Source organism: Lingula anatina, chromosome 5 (assembly GCF_051362555.1).
Source record: "Lingula anatina isolate TDL-2025a chromosome 5, LinAna3.0, whole genome shotgun sequence".
NCBI lineage: Eukaryota > Metazoa > Brachiopoda > Lingulata > Lingulida > Lingulidae > Lingula > Lingula anatina.
The window spans coordinates 19,567,525-19,579,611 of NC_141771.1; the positions used below are offsets into that span (position 1 = coordinate 19,567,525).

General features: G+C 38.4%; 2 long non-coding RNA genes and 1 other non-coding gene across 3 annotated transcripts in view; 2 read left to right on the forward strand and 1 right to left on the reverse strand.

The window, feature by feature from the left end:
• LOC147761828 (uncharacterized) overlaps positions 1-12,087 on the forward strand; it is a 127,343-nt gene that overhangs the window by 18,877 nt on the left and 96,379 nt on the right. The gene's annotated exons all lie outside the window — the stretch shown is intronic.
• On the reverse strand, positions 2,812-2,882 carry Trnag-gcc (transfer RNA glycine (anticodon GCC)). Its single transcript has one exon. It is a non-coding gene; the product is annotated as a tRNA-Gly (tRNA).
• LOC147761830 (uncharacterized) overlaps positions 4,678-12,087 on the forward strand; it is a 46,985-nt gene continuing 39,575 nt past the window's right edge. The window contains exons 1-2 of the long non-coding RNA XR_015334717.1: positions 4,678-4,850; positions 6,321-6,375. This is a non-coding gene — a long non-coding RNA (uncharacterized LOC147761830). The remainder of the gene's footprint in view (positions 4,851-6,320; positions 6,376-12,087) is intronic.

A 12,087-nucleotide genomic window follows, 5' to 3' on the forward strand; every position in this document is an offset into this window, starting at 1 on the left:
TGTTTGGCCATTTCTGCTCATTTTCATTTACTTCCTTTTTTCTTTTCTTTTTTTTTTTTTTTGTTTTTGTATTTTTCGGTACGTCATGCTGATTGCCGCATAGTTTAAGGCCAGGTTTACCAATTAGGGAGGAGGGTCGATCCCCAAAGTGCAATTTTGGTTGATTCTTTTTTTTTTTTCTGGGAAACACTTTCCTGGTATTTCCGGCGTGCCCCCCCCCCCTTTTTTTCCTACTGTTTTCGTATTTTTCTGTGCTCAAAGGTAACATGGCTGTTAATTGTAGGCCAAAACAAACCTTTTTTACATTTTATTTTTCTAAAGAATATCAATAAAGGAATTTTAATGCACTTCTCTTGGTACTTTAGTTCTTAGTACAAGATCATTCTTTATAAATGCAGAATCAAGTTGATTATTAATATCTACCGGGGCTCTCGTCCAAAAGACCTACTCAGCCTTCCAGCTGTTACAAAATTCATCCGAAGGGCGATTCGAGCAATGATTTATAATGAGAAGGAAATTGTTTTATTTCTTGGAGGAAATTACATTTGGTAGCTTCAAATCTATACTATTTTTATCAAATAAAAAAAAAAATCAAGATCAAGATCACCGCTATTTGAAATCTCTGATATGGACATCACTTCCGGACAGCCTTATATTACCACAGGCAATCTAATTTGCATATAAGAGAAAAATGCATTCTTTTTCTGTTTTTAAGATGTATACAGTTTTTCTTTCATTTTCGTAAATAGCAAGTCCCACTACACTCATAAATTCCAATCATTTCATCGACATGCCCTGTTAATTAATTCATTTATATTAATTATAAAACTTCATATCACAGGCGTGAATCACGTTATCACGTCCAAGTCATAACATTGTTAAACTAGCGCCAATAACTGCAGTGGAGAATGTAGGTCAATTGCCTGTACAATTCTCCCATAGCATTATTGATTTTTTCTGGTGTGGAACATTTAAGGGAGAGACGGACGATAGAGAGAGGTATCCATTTGAACCGCAAAATAAAAAGAGAGAGTGGAGCTGTTATAATCAGAGTCTATTATGCTTTTTGAGAAGAGTGTAAAAATAGCCCACTTTTCCAGTTTCACTGTGTAGCACTTTGCAGATAACATGATAATTCTCTATGCCATCTGTCTCTCCCTAACAATTTGTTGATCACGTTAACTGTTCAACTCCCGGCAGAAGATGAACCTGCCAACGATAGTTTTGATACACAGGTGTAGGAGCCGCACCCTGAACTTCAGATCTTAATAGCAATTAACCCTTGCCGTTTCAAGTAACTGGAAACGACAAGGGTATGCCATAGTGTAGATGTTTATTTCAAGTTATCTCTGAAGCTCAGGGTGAGGAGCCGGGATAGGGCGAGAGGGGAGGAGGGGGGGGGGCTTAACCCTTTCACAACCAACTGCGTCACCCCTGAGTAGGGGGGCGAATGTGTTCCCTCAGCACTAACCAGTCAATTTATCTAAGAATCATTCACTGTTATTATTATTAATAACTGAAAATGATTCCGAGTTTTTTATTTGAAAACTATTTAATGAAACGTAAACAGAACCATAGAAAATATCTGGTTGAAATTATTTTCCTATTTTTAAATATACGTTCACAAATGAAAACGAATAAAATCCAATAAAAACATACATGTGTTTGCACTAACCGAGAACCTATCCAGTGGCAGATTTAGAGGGGGGGGGGGTCAAGGGGGTCCTGACCCCCCCCCCCCTTCTTCGATTTCTGTTACCCTCTAGAAATTAGAATTTTGACTAGCTGAATCATAGTTCTAAACCATACCAAATGGCACCTTTCGCCCTCTTAAATACCAAATTTTTTCAGGGCTTTTCATCGGGCCCCGAACCCCACGCCAAGTTGGGGGATGGGGAGGGGGGGTCGGCTTCGCATCCGCGGAGCCCCCCTTCACTGCTTCAGATAATCCTGGATCCGCCCCTGCTGGCCAACTAATTTCCAATTTATTGGCGTAGGGGCGGATCCAGAGATTTTTTTTCTGACAATCTTCCAAATTATCTTTGTTGATGCATCCTCCATTTTTGACCGTCTTCCGACAGAAAAAAATTAGATACCCGTCAATGTGAACTCGAAAATCCAAAAGACGGCCTCAATCTGCCCCTGCATTCTCCACCCGAAACAAATTTTCTCAATTCAGGACTTATATTTTTAAGAAATGATTTATTGTATGAAATGAAGGACTTCGTTATCTTTAAGTAAAAACTACTCATGAACTAAGAAAGACCTGTTCTTTGAAATTCCTCCTTCCCCCGCCCCCTTTTTCTACTGCTACCATTCAAACAAACCGCTTTCAGCTCTTTGTGTGTAGTGAGCGTCACAAGTTTACACTTATTAAATTACATATTTGAAAATATACGTAAATATGCTTTATTCATTGTAACGTATGCATCTACATGGATAGATGAAAATGTACAAAGGAATGCAAATATATATAAATATGAATTATGATCAATAGTGATATTGTATGACTCCTTGTATGAAAAAAAAAAAAAATACAAAACATATTTGGCAGAGCCCAAATGGCTCTACCTACTCAACTGGTTATGGGTGCAGCACAGTCCCTTTTTTGGAAGGCTAACCATTCATAACATAATGTAAATAACATGTTTTAAAATATGGAAGAGCAAAAATAATACGGATCATATTACTACAGTTACTGACAAGGCAACCAGATGATGTCGCTTGATGAATGGATTGTTCCTTGTTATCAGCAATTTTTGCTTGTTTCTTTGCCAGAGATAAAAAAAATTAAACCAGTTAAAAAACTATTGCATCGGCCGGGAATCGAACCCGGGCCGCCCGCGTGGCAGGCGAGCATTCTACCACTGAACCACCGATGCTTGATACCTTATTCCCACCCCCCCTCATCCCGCCTCTCCCCCCATCCCCTTCACACCGTGGTGTTCAACGGTTGTCAAAGCCTGGGTCCGGTTGGGCAACACTTTAAAGACATCACAAGATATTAAAAACTGAGCAACCAATGTTTCTTTTATTTTAAATATCAATAAACATATTTATTTCTGTGGAATGCAGTAATTTACATAATCACAGGTAGTCCTATCTCTGCCTTGGCCACTCATAGATGTGCGTGATGACAATGATTACTGACACAGGTATTCGTTTTACGCGTTCAGTGCATTTTGAACACGGAACATGTATTACATACTTCCTTTAAACAAAAGATGTCCTGAGAGGCATTGTTTTTTATTATTATTTTATTTTAATTTTTGAAACTACTGCCGACTTTTCCAACTCTGTCCCTTTGGCGCAATTATTAATTTCTAAATTTGTGTTATTTAAACGTTATTTAAACATGTCATTACGCGGCCCGTCCTTGTATTAAGATTCGATGTTTTATCTAAACCTTCATATTATAATTTACCTCTAAATGAATGGCCAATGATTTACAACAACACTTTCCTGGCTAGTACATGTAGGTCTACATCCACAAATCACATACTGTACCGGGTATGGCTTCGTTTTCCTTGTATAAGCCACAAGAAATTGGCACGTTTTTATTTTTATTTATTGATTTATTCATTCTTTTTATTTATTTTTTTTCTGACGTGACCTTGCATGGCGTCAAATTCAAACGATTTTATTTCTGGCTTCAAGTTGTGAGATGTCACGGCTACCTCCAGAAGTTTAGAGGAATCCACTTGCAATCCATGAAAGTAAGGCTGGATTCCCATCCCTAGATCGATCGAACAGGATCGGTTCATGTCCACAGGGTTTCTCGCTAAATTTCTTTTAGCTTAAGTGGCTTCTAAAGATGTCTGAGACGCCTACTGAAGCTGCTAAACGATAGTTAATGAATTAATCAGCTTCAGTGGGCGTGACATACATCTAATTAAGCCGCCTAAGTTAATTGCAATTAAGCGAGAATCCCCTTGGAGATAGTTCGATCCAAAGTTAGTACGATAGGGTCTGGTAATGGTCTCTAAGGTACCAGTATCAATAATTTCTATCTTCATTATGTGTATTATACAAGCTTTTGCCACCCACCCACTTTCCGGTAGCTTGATGTCCTCAGCCATTTTGGAGAAGGGATTAGTAGCCTACATAGGCTATATCAGGGACAGAAATCATGCAGGTCAGAGATCGCCAAGTCATGTTGAAGTAAACGGTTTCCTTTTTTTTAGGATTTTAGGAGCTTTACCCCGGCACTTGACAATAATTCCTTTGAAGCTGGCACTGCGGCGCATCTTTAGAATAAAGAAATAAAAAAAAATATAAGATATAATAATTTGTTCCTTATTGCTTTTTAGGGCCTACAAGGAGGTCACCTTATTTGTTATGTTTGTTTTTGTTTTTTGTTTTTAAGTCCATTTGTTCTCAGTTTTTCAAATATTCTGTGTTATTTTACATGTAACATGTAGTGGCCAGGGTGGTTTCTTTGCGGAGTGTTTAGATCTACGGTGGTTGTTCACTCTTAATTTTTTTTTTTTTTTTTTTTTTTTTTTTTTTTTTGCATCTTCAAAACAGGGCTTGGCAAAATTAATGAATAACAATGCAGTTCTTTAAAAAAATGCATAAATGAGCTCCGACGAAGCAGAAGCGCAAAAGTCCGCTGAAAGGCAGGTGTAAGGTAAAAACACAATCACGGTTGAGACACCGGTTGGCTAACCTCGCGTCAGGTCCGATAATTTACGAGATTCAAAACGTCAATGGAGCCTCTCGTGTTAGTTTTCTGCACTTGTCTCACCCAGTTAGTCTGCCAGCCGTGCCTGGTATGGGGTCCTGGGTTATAGTAGATGATAGGAAAGAACGTACGGCAAAAACTTGGGTGTAGACGACAGTAGTCTAATGTAAGTTTACGCACTATCACTGTGTTTTCTCTACACTTAGCCTGGGCCTAGATCTAACAGTGACAGCAATGTAGCCTTGTAAGTTACAGGGCGTGTCTACAGTCACGGCTTACCACGTGGGTGCGCTGAATTTGCTTAGCTGTTCCTTTTCTGTCGTGATTACATATAATATTTTTATGCCTTTATGTGCCTGATTTGTGGCAATATTGCTGTCTTGACAAATAAGATTACATCGTTAATGTCTTTAATTATTTTAGTAAATTGAAATTTTTATAAATGTAAGTTCAATAGAAAAATCTGTATTCTTTGCACTAGTATATAACTTTTACAAGTTACAACAGGGCCCCGTGTCTCGAAAGCTTTGCCTATGGTGAGCGGGCGCAAGCATGGCAATTCCTCGCTATCCCATATCTAGCAAGCCTCGCAAATTGCGACCGCAGGGCCGTAGCCTCCGGGGGGGCAGCTGCCCCCCCCTGGGATTTGAGGTGCAAAAAAAAAATAATCGCAAAGGTAAAACAAAATAATTGCGAAGTTGGTATCAATTCTGTGAGGAAATGCACTCATGGCCACTAGACAATCATTCAACAATCTGTTTACAAAGGTGTACTGTTTTTAGCCAACTCAGTTCATGCCAAAAAGCTCACCCTCCCTTAGGGAGCTATCCCCCAGGCTGTACTTATGACAAAATGAACCCACAATTTCTGACTTCTGATTGAGCAATAAATAGCAGTTAAAATGCACCAGAATGCAGTATTATACGCACAGTTTTTTTAAACTTTTCCACACCGTTGGAGGGGGAGACCCCCTCCCACACCCTCCCCCCTCGAGGGCTTTGCCCCCTCATGTCCGCTTACTTGAAGGTATTATTTGTTGCAGTGGCCTCTGTGTATGCATAATTCGTCATTTTAATGTGTCTTTCATGTAATTAAACATGGTGGCAAGTTTGGGTTGCTAGTCATAATAGCATATAACAAAACATTTAACAAAAACATGGAAGCTTATAATAGATTGAATCACTCGGTACCTCTGATAGAAAACTTGCTGTAAATATTCACGTGAAGAATGCTAAAGTCATGCTCATGTACAAAACATGAAATGTGGCAAGTTTTATGATAAATGGAATGTGAAAAGCCAGAAATGGGGAACCATGGTAACAGGTAATTGCACGGTCTCCTTCCCTTTCTCCACGAAGAAAAAATCGCCAGTAATCACCTCTTGTGTTTCTTTTGGGTTTGAGTAGTTTTTGTCTTGTTGACCAGTTACTGTAATTTTCCCACTTTCCTTACATTAAATCACAAAAGTGCACTTCAAGTAGTTACAGCCAACTGGTGTGCCTAATATTATAGCTTAATATAGATATAGATATTAATATTGATCTCTATTTTTTACTGCTGTAAGGATTTACATATTCAAGTATCACAAATATTGAAACAGATTTTGCAAAGTTAACATTGTTTTCATTTCTTTCAGTCTGGGAATAGTGCTAGTGTCAGAAGTCAAAGCTGTCACCAGTAGCCCTCACAATGTAAGTACATTTGAATTTTTTTTTTCACAGTCCAGTCACCAAATTAGCTGGGGCAGCCAGCTAGCACACCATGAATTGGAATTTTTTGACAATTGATTTCTTCAATTATTAAAGGGATAACAACTATTCCTTTTGATAAAAAAAAAAAAGAAAAGATTTTCCTGGGGCAAACGACAATTTCCCCATACTTGTACCATGGTTAATGAATCCATTCCTACATTCATTCTATGAATTGTTTCATAGAATTCATTACAAAATATGAATCTTATAAGAACAGTTGTTATCCCTTTAAGATAAAGTGTGTCCCTTCACAAATCCACTGTTCCCAGTCAGCCACTTGTGGTCATGAAGGTGTCTGGAGATGTCACCAGAAGACTCCCAACATGGCTTTAACTCCATAGAAACTTCCCCTGGACCCAGTTGATTACAGAGGCACCTGGAAAAAGTGGTGTTCATAGTAGTAACTTGACATTTGTTTGCCAATGTTCCCTATGTGTATATGCATAATCAACCATATAATAATGATTACATGATTCATGTTCAAGGATGTACTTTCTGAATCCGTGAAAATGGCCACAGAATGTAATTATATTTCAGCAGGTGCACTAATACTACCAATACCAATTGCCAGATTTTCACAGAGATTGCTTTCTAACGTTATCATGGCATTAAGTCATATGGCACAGTTCATCATGCATATGGGTGGTGCTTGATTTAGAATATTCTTTCTTGCTTTGTTGCATGTTGGATCATGATGAACCATACTCTTAATTTACCATGTTTTACAGTCATATATGATTGCAGAGGATATTTGAGTTGTTTGCTGGAGTTTTTGTAATGATAGTTTAAAGGGATAATAACTTCCTTTCGGCCAAAAAATTAATTTTCCTGGAGCAAACAATTTTCCCATACTTACCAATAGTTAATGAATCCATTTTTACATTCAAAGTTAGTCCCCTTTTTTTTCTAAAAAGTTTGTTTTTTGTAAAAATCTCTTAAGAGATTTTAACAGAGTATAGCCATCAGTGGAGGTCACATGGTCTAAAGACAAGCTCAAATATCAGAATAATAGCTATAACTGCCGTTTTTATGGTAAAACAGTATATATTATATTTCTATGAGTTCTTAACAATGTTTTTATTGTGAAATATAGATCTCATACGAAGAGTTATTATCCCTTTAAGGGAAAAAAACAAGGAACAGGATACATTCTATCCTTGCAAACACTATAGATATGTATAGTGTGACTGCCCACAGCTTATGCATATATATGTATACATTTTAAAATTTCTTATCCTCTAACATAGGTATATGATATAAGTTTTGACCAAAAGACGCATACAGGGAATGTGGCAGGATATGTAGGTCTACCTAGTGTTGTGTCCTTTACATGTGTGCCTGACTTCTTCCATTTGGATTTAAAAAGGGTGTTAATAGATAAGGCTGAACAGGGTACCCTGAATCCCCTAGTAGGTAACTCTGGGACATTTGGCCTTCATTGAACTTCTGCTGGATATTGGATGAGGTGCAAACAAAGGAGTCATGTGTAGACCCTGGCCACTTTGCCACCAAATTGGTGAATCTGAAATGTTAACTTGTGCTTCCATCTTTCTGAAAAAGTGTTTTTCCCATTTGGGAATAAAGTTGGGAAAGACTGTGCTTCCTTGTTGAATGAAGATTCAGGATGTTGATTTTCTGATGGAGCAAAACATAATATTCTGTCTTTGTACTTATCTAATATATACTGCAACAAATCTGGTTGCAAGCATGTTACAAGGAGTGCACTTGCTTTTGTAACTTCATCTTCAATATTATCTGAAAAATGCACTATTTACTTCAAAGTATTTTCACTATTATTACCTTTATTACTGGCAACTACGCACCGAGGTCTAGTGCCCATTCTCTTCTGGATATGTGCATTCTCCTTAAGTAATCTCGGTGATCTGGCATGGAGAGGTACGCTGAAATCTTCTCAGCAGAAGTGTTCCCCCTTGCAATAGCTCGCATTCCTAGTACACTTGCCCTGTTGACTCCTTAAATAATGTCCGGACCATAGGGCTGCTGTTGCTGGATTCTCCAGAAGGCTGAGCTGTCCCCATCCCCTACAAATGGATTGTATCGTAATCCATAAAGTTCCATGGAACGACTGTATAAAACAGACGCACCCTCAGCTTCCATGGCCTGGGCTGAGCCTTCGTGGTTGTGGTGGCACTCCTCTAAGTGTTTCAGTTGAAAGTCAACCTCTTCCGCCGTGGTTTGGAGCAGCTTTAGAAAATTGTCACATGTCCGACACATGGTACACATATAGTGAACGTCCAGAATTTCTCCCGTATCCAAATTGCAGCTACAAATCCATGTTTAGACAAGTTTCTGGTTTGCCAGGAACCGTCGATGGTAACCCCATAGTCCACAATTTCCCTTGGATCGACATTGCTCCCTGGGAAGACCTGCTTCACGGGAAGCGCGGTGCCATCCATGCTTTCCTGAGCTCTCTCCCTGGCGGGGTTGCCTAAGGCCTGGGTGTAGAGACACCAACTGTTGTTTGCCACTGGAGCTGGCATGGAGAGGTACGCTGAAATCTTCTCAGCAGAAGTGTTCCCCCTTGCAATAGCTCGCATTCCTAGTACACTTGCCCTGTTGACTTCGAAATACCTCCCTATCTTTCGTGACATAGAATTCCAGCCAAAATATGTTGAACCTGGCCTCATTGACATTACTAGCTTCCTTCTGTCTATAAAGATTGCAGACAAATTGTTCCATCACTTTTGATTTTCTTTCTGCAACTGCGAAGACTGCTCAAAGACAGGAGAAAGCCTCTATGAAGTCACTATTGCCAAAATTCATGTATATTTCAAAAGCTTTCCTCTCTCCTTTCCCCAAAAAAGGGGTTGCAGATTGTTAGAAGCACTGGAAGTTTTGGTATGCCAAGCATCGAATATTTGAATTCACTAAATGAGAATAGAATTAATAATTTTTTTTAAAGTGTGTAGATGATTCGTTGTAACTTTGCCTGCCTTAAACATAGCCAGCCATCCTGTGTTTTTCAGCAGTTCCTCCAGTTAGTCCATGTATTGAATCTTTGTAGGAAAGTGTGGGTAGTCCTGCCAAAGATTTTGTCTATTCTCTTCTGATACTGGACTGAGCTGGGAGGTCCACAGCTGGCTTCTCCCAGACTCAACCATCTGGATCTATCACAACATTTCTTGCTGGGTCTGCTTGATACACCTAACTGTAAATCTGTAAATTTAAAAATATATATATAAGTACAAAAGAAGGTTTTACATGTACTTTCAAGTCTTTGTTGAATACAATCAGTCCTAAACAAACATATGCATCAAAAAATAAAGAATAATTGTTGACAATGTATTTTTTTCTTCCAACACAATGTTTTAGGCACCAAACAAATTTTGTACACACCAGTCACAGCCGAGTTGTCCATTGTATTGTTTGCAGTTCCTTACCAAAGCCCGTGCAGGGCTGTCTGTGCAACAGATGAATGGAAATACGTTGAACCCCTTGAAAATGAATGCATGAAGTGAATAATGAAAAAACTCAAGCCTTAACAGATAAAATCACCGAATATTGTACCAAATATCTTTTGGCATACTAAACCAAAATGAAGTTATAATAGCTTGATCTTTGGAGAATTTACCCATTTGACCAAAAAAAAAAAAAAAGTGGAATTCCAGGATCCCTGCTGATTGAGTGTTTTGTTTTATAATTAAGTTTCTGAGATTAAAAAAAAAATTAAAATATGGCTGCCTTGCCAAACTTGCCCACCTGTATGGCAACTATGTGGTGATCAATGGGCATACAAGAATTATCTCTTAACACTCAGCTCAGCATGGCATGGCTTGTTGGCCTCTTCACTGTACATTGCAATCAGACACAACAAAACAGTAACCTGATTTGACAGCACTGAAGTCAAAAAGACCTACTTGGGTTTAGGCTATTTGCAACCTTACATCTTTGATCTTTCAAAAGAGAATATTCAGTTTCTGTTTTATCTTATAGGTCTTTGGGGGGGGGGGGGCATTTCACTTTCTTTTTGGCATATCTTGCTTTCTTCTCACTTGTGGACTCTTTCAGGGAGTCAGGAAGACATGTGTTCTATACTACATGTTATGTTCAGTTGCCTATCCAAATAAGGTAGGAAAATGTTGCCAGCATAATAATCCAATGTGTTGACACTGGCAGGAAGACTGGACAATGGTTGCACCATGTAGCACCTCACAGTCATATGTTGATGGCTGATCTGGCTGCTTTCTTCTCAGGATTGATCTTTATAATGGCTTTTCTGAAGAGAGCTGAGGAATTCCTCTTGGTAGAAGTATAAATGGACACTGTGCGTCCATAGAAAAGACTATCTAAAGAAACTGCTGGTGTTGTTTCTAACATGTCCATATGAAAATGCTGGGTTCTCAGTCAAATATAAAGTTTGACCTGTACTTAACTTTTTACCATATTGTTCTTCTGCTCATGGGCCTGATTGTATGGGATGACTGAAAACAATTGGCTGTTTCAGAAATCACGCAGTTTGAAGCATTTTTCAGTCTTGCACAGCAGAGACTTAAGGACAGACACCTACCTGGCCTAGTAAACATGGGTCAAGGTAAAGAAAAGGTGCTGCCTTATTCAATGCTTCAACATGAAAGGAAAATACTTTCTCCTTATGGGCTCTGCTACACAGTAGAATGAAGGTTTCAGTATCTGATCCTAGAACGTGAGTGTTGGCCAGATTCTTATGTAGCCCAAGCCTTTTCTCCAAGTGTGAACCTCTTTTGAGCTGAGAGATTGCACAGGGTTAAGTGCAAGATGATGAGCACCGTACACTTGTTTTGAGCCAATGTGAGGCCTTCATAGAAAAAAAAGAGATCTTTCCAGTCTTCTAAGAGATGGCACCAAGGGTTTTTTCGATTGAAATTTCTGTCCAATCTTCTTACCGCCTCTTCCCTGCCCCTACCCCAGTATTAAAATGCCTCCCTTCACCGTAAGACTTTGTTCATTAATTACTATAATTGCACTCACTGTAATCTGGCAAATAGCGACTGATCAAATATGGTTACTGGGATTTGGCCTGGATTCAGATATTCAACTTTTTGGCCAAAAACATCCATGTCATGCTTTATTTGATTGCCTTTATTGTGGATTCTAAAACCATCAGATAATTGATTTTTTTAAGACTTCAATTTGCTGAATGACTTTTTATTATTAAGGCAGGTTCAGTTTGAAAATCAACACGATTTACTGTCCTGACAAATTTTTATTTATTAAAGTAGATATTGTTGCAATCCTTTTTGCTGTTTGTTATATGCATATTTACCAGCTTTGGTGTGTAGTCTTAGTTACATATGTCATATAGACTAAATCATCTTACTTTCAATATGACCTTGACTTCTGTTGTTGTGATTCAATGTAATTTGATAAATCATGAATAAAACCAACAGCTTCATATAAGATTTTTGTGGTAGAAACGTTGCATCGTATTGTTCACCTGACATGGTGCATCACATACTGCAATTTTCCTCTCTTTTAACCCACATGACCAAGACGCACCACACCAAGCTTCAGGCACATATTACAACACTGTGTACAATCATTAAAAATATATATAGGGTAGACAATTGCCAAAGACACCAAAAGTAAGTTTCTTTATGGGGAATTATCTGAGATATGTATATTTTTGTAGAATTCCATAAATTGGTGACCATC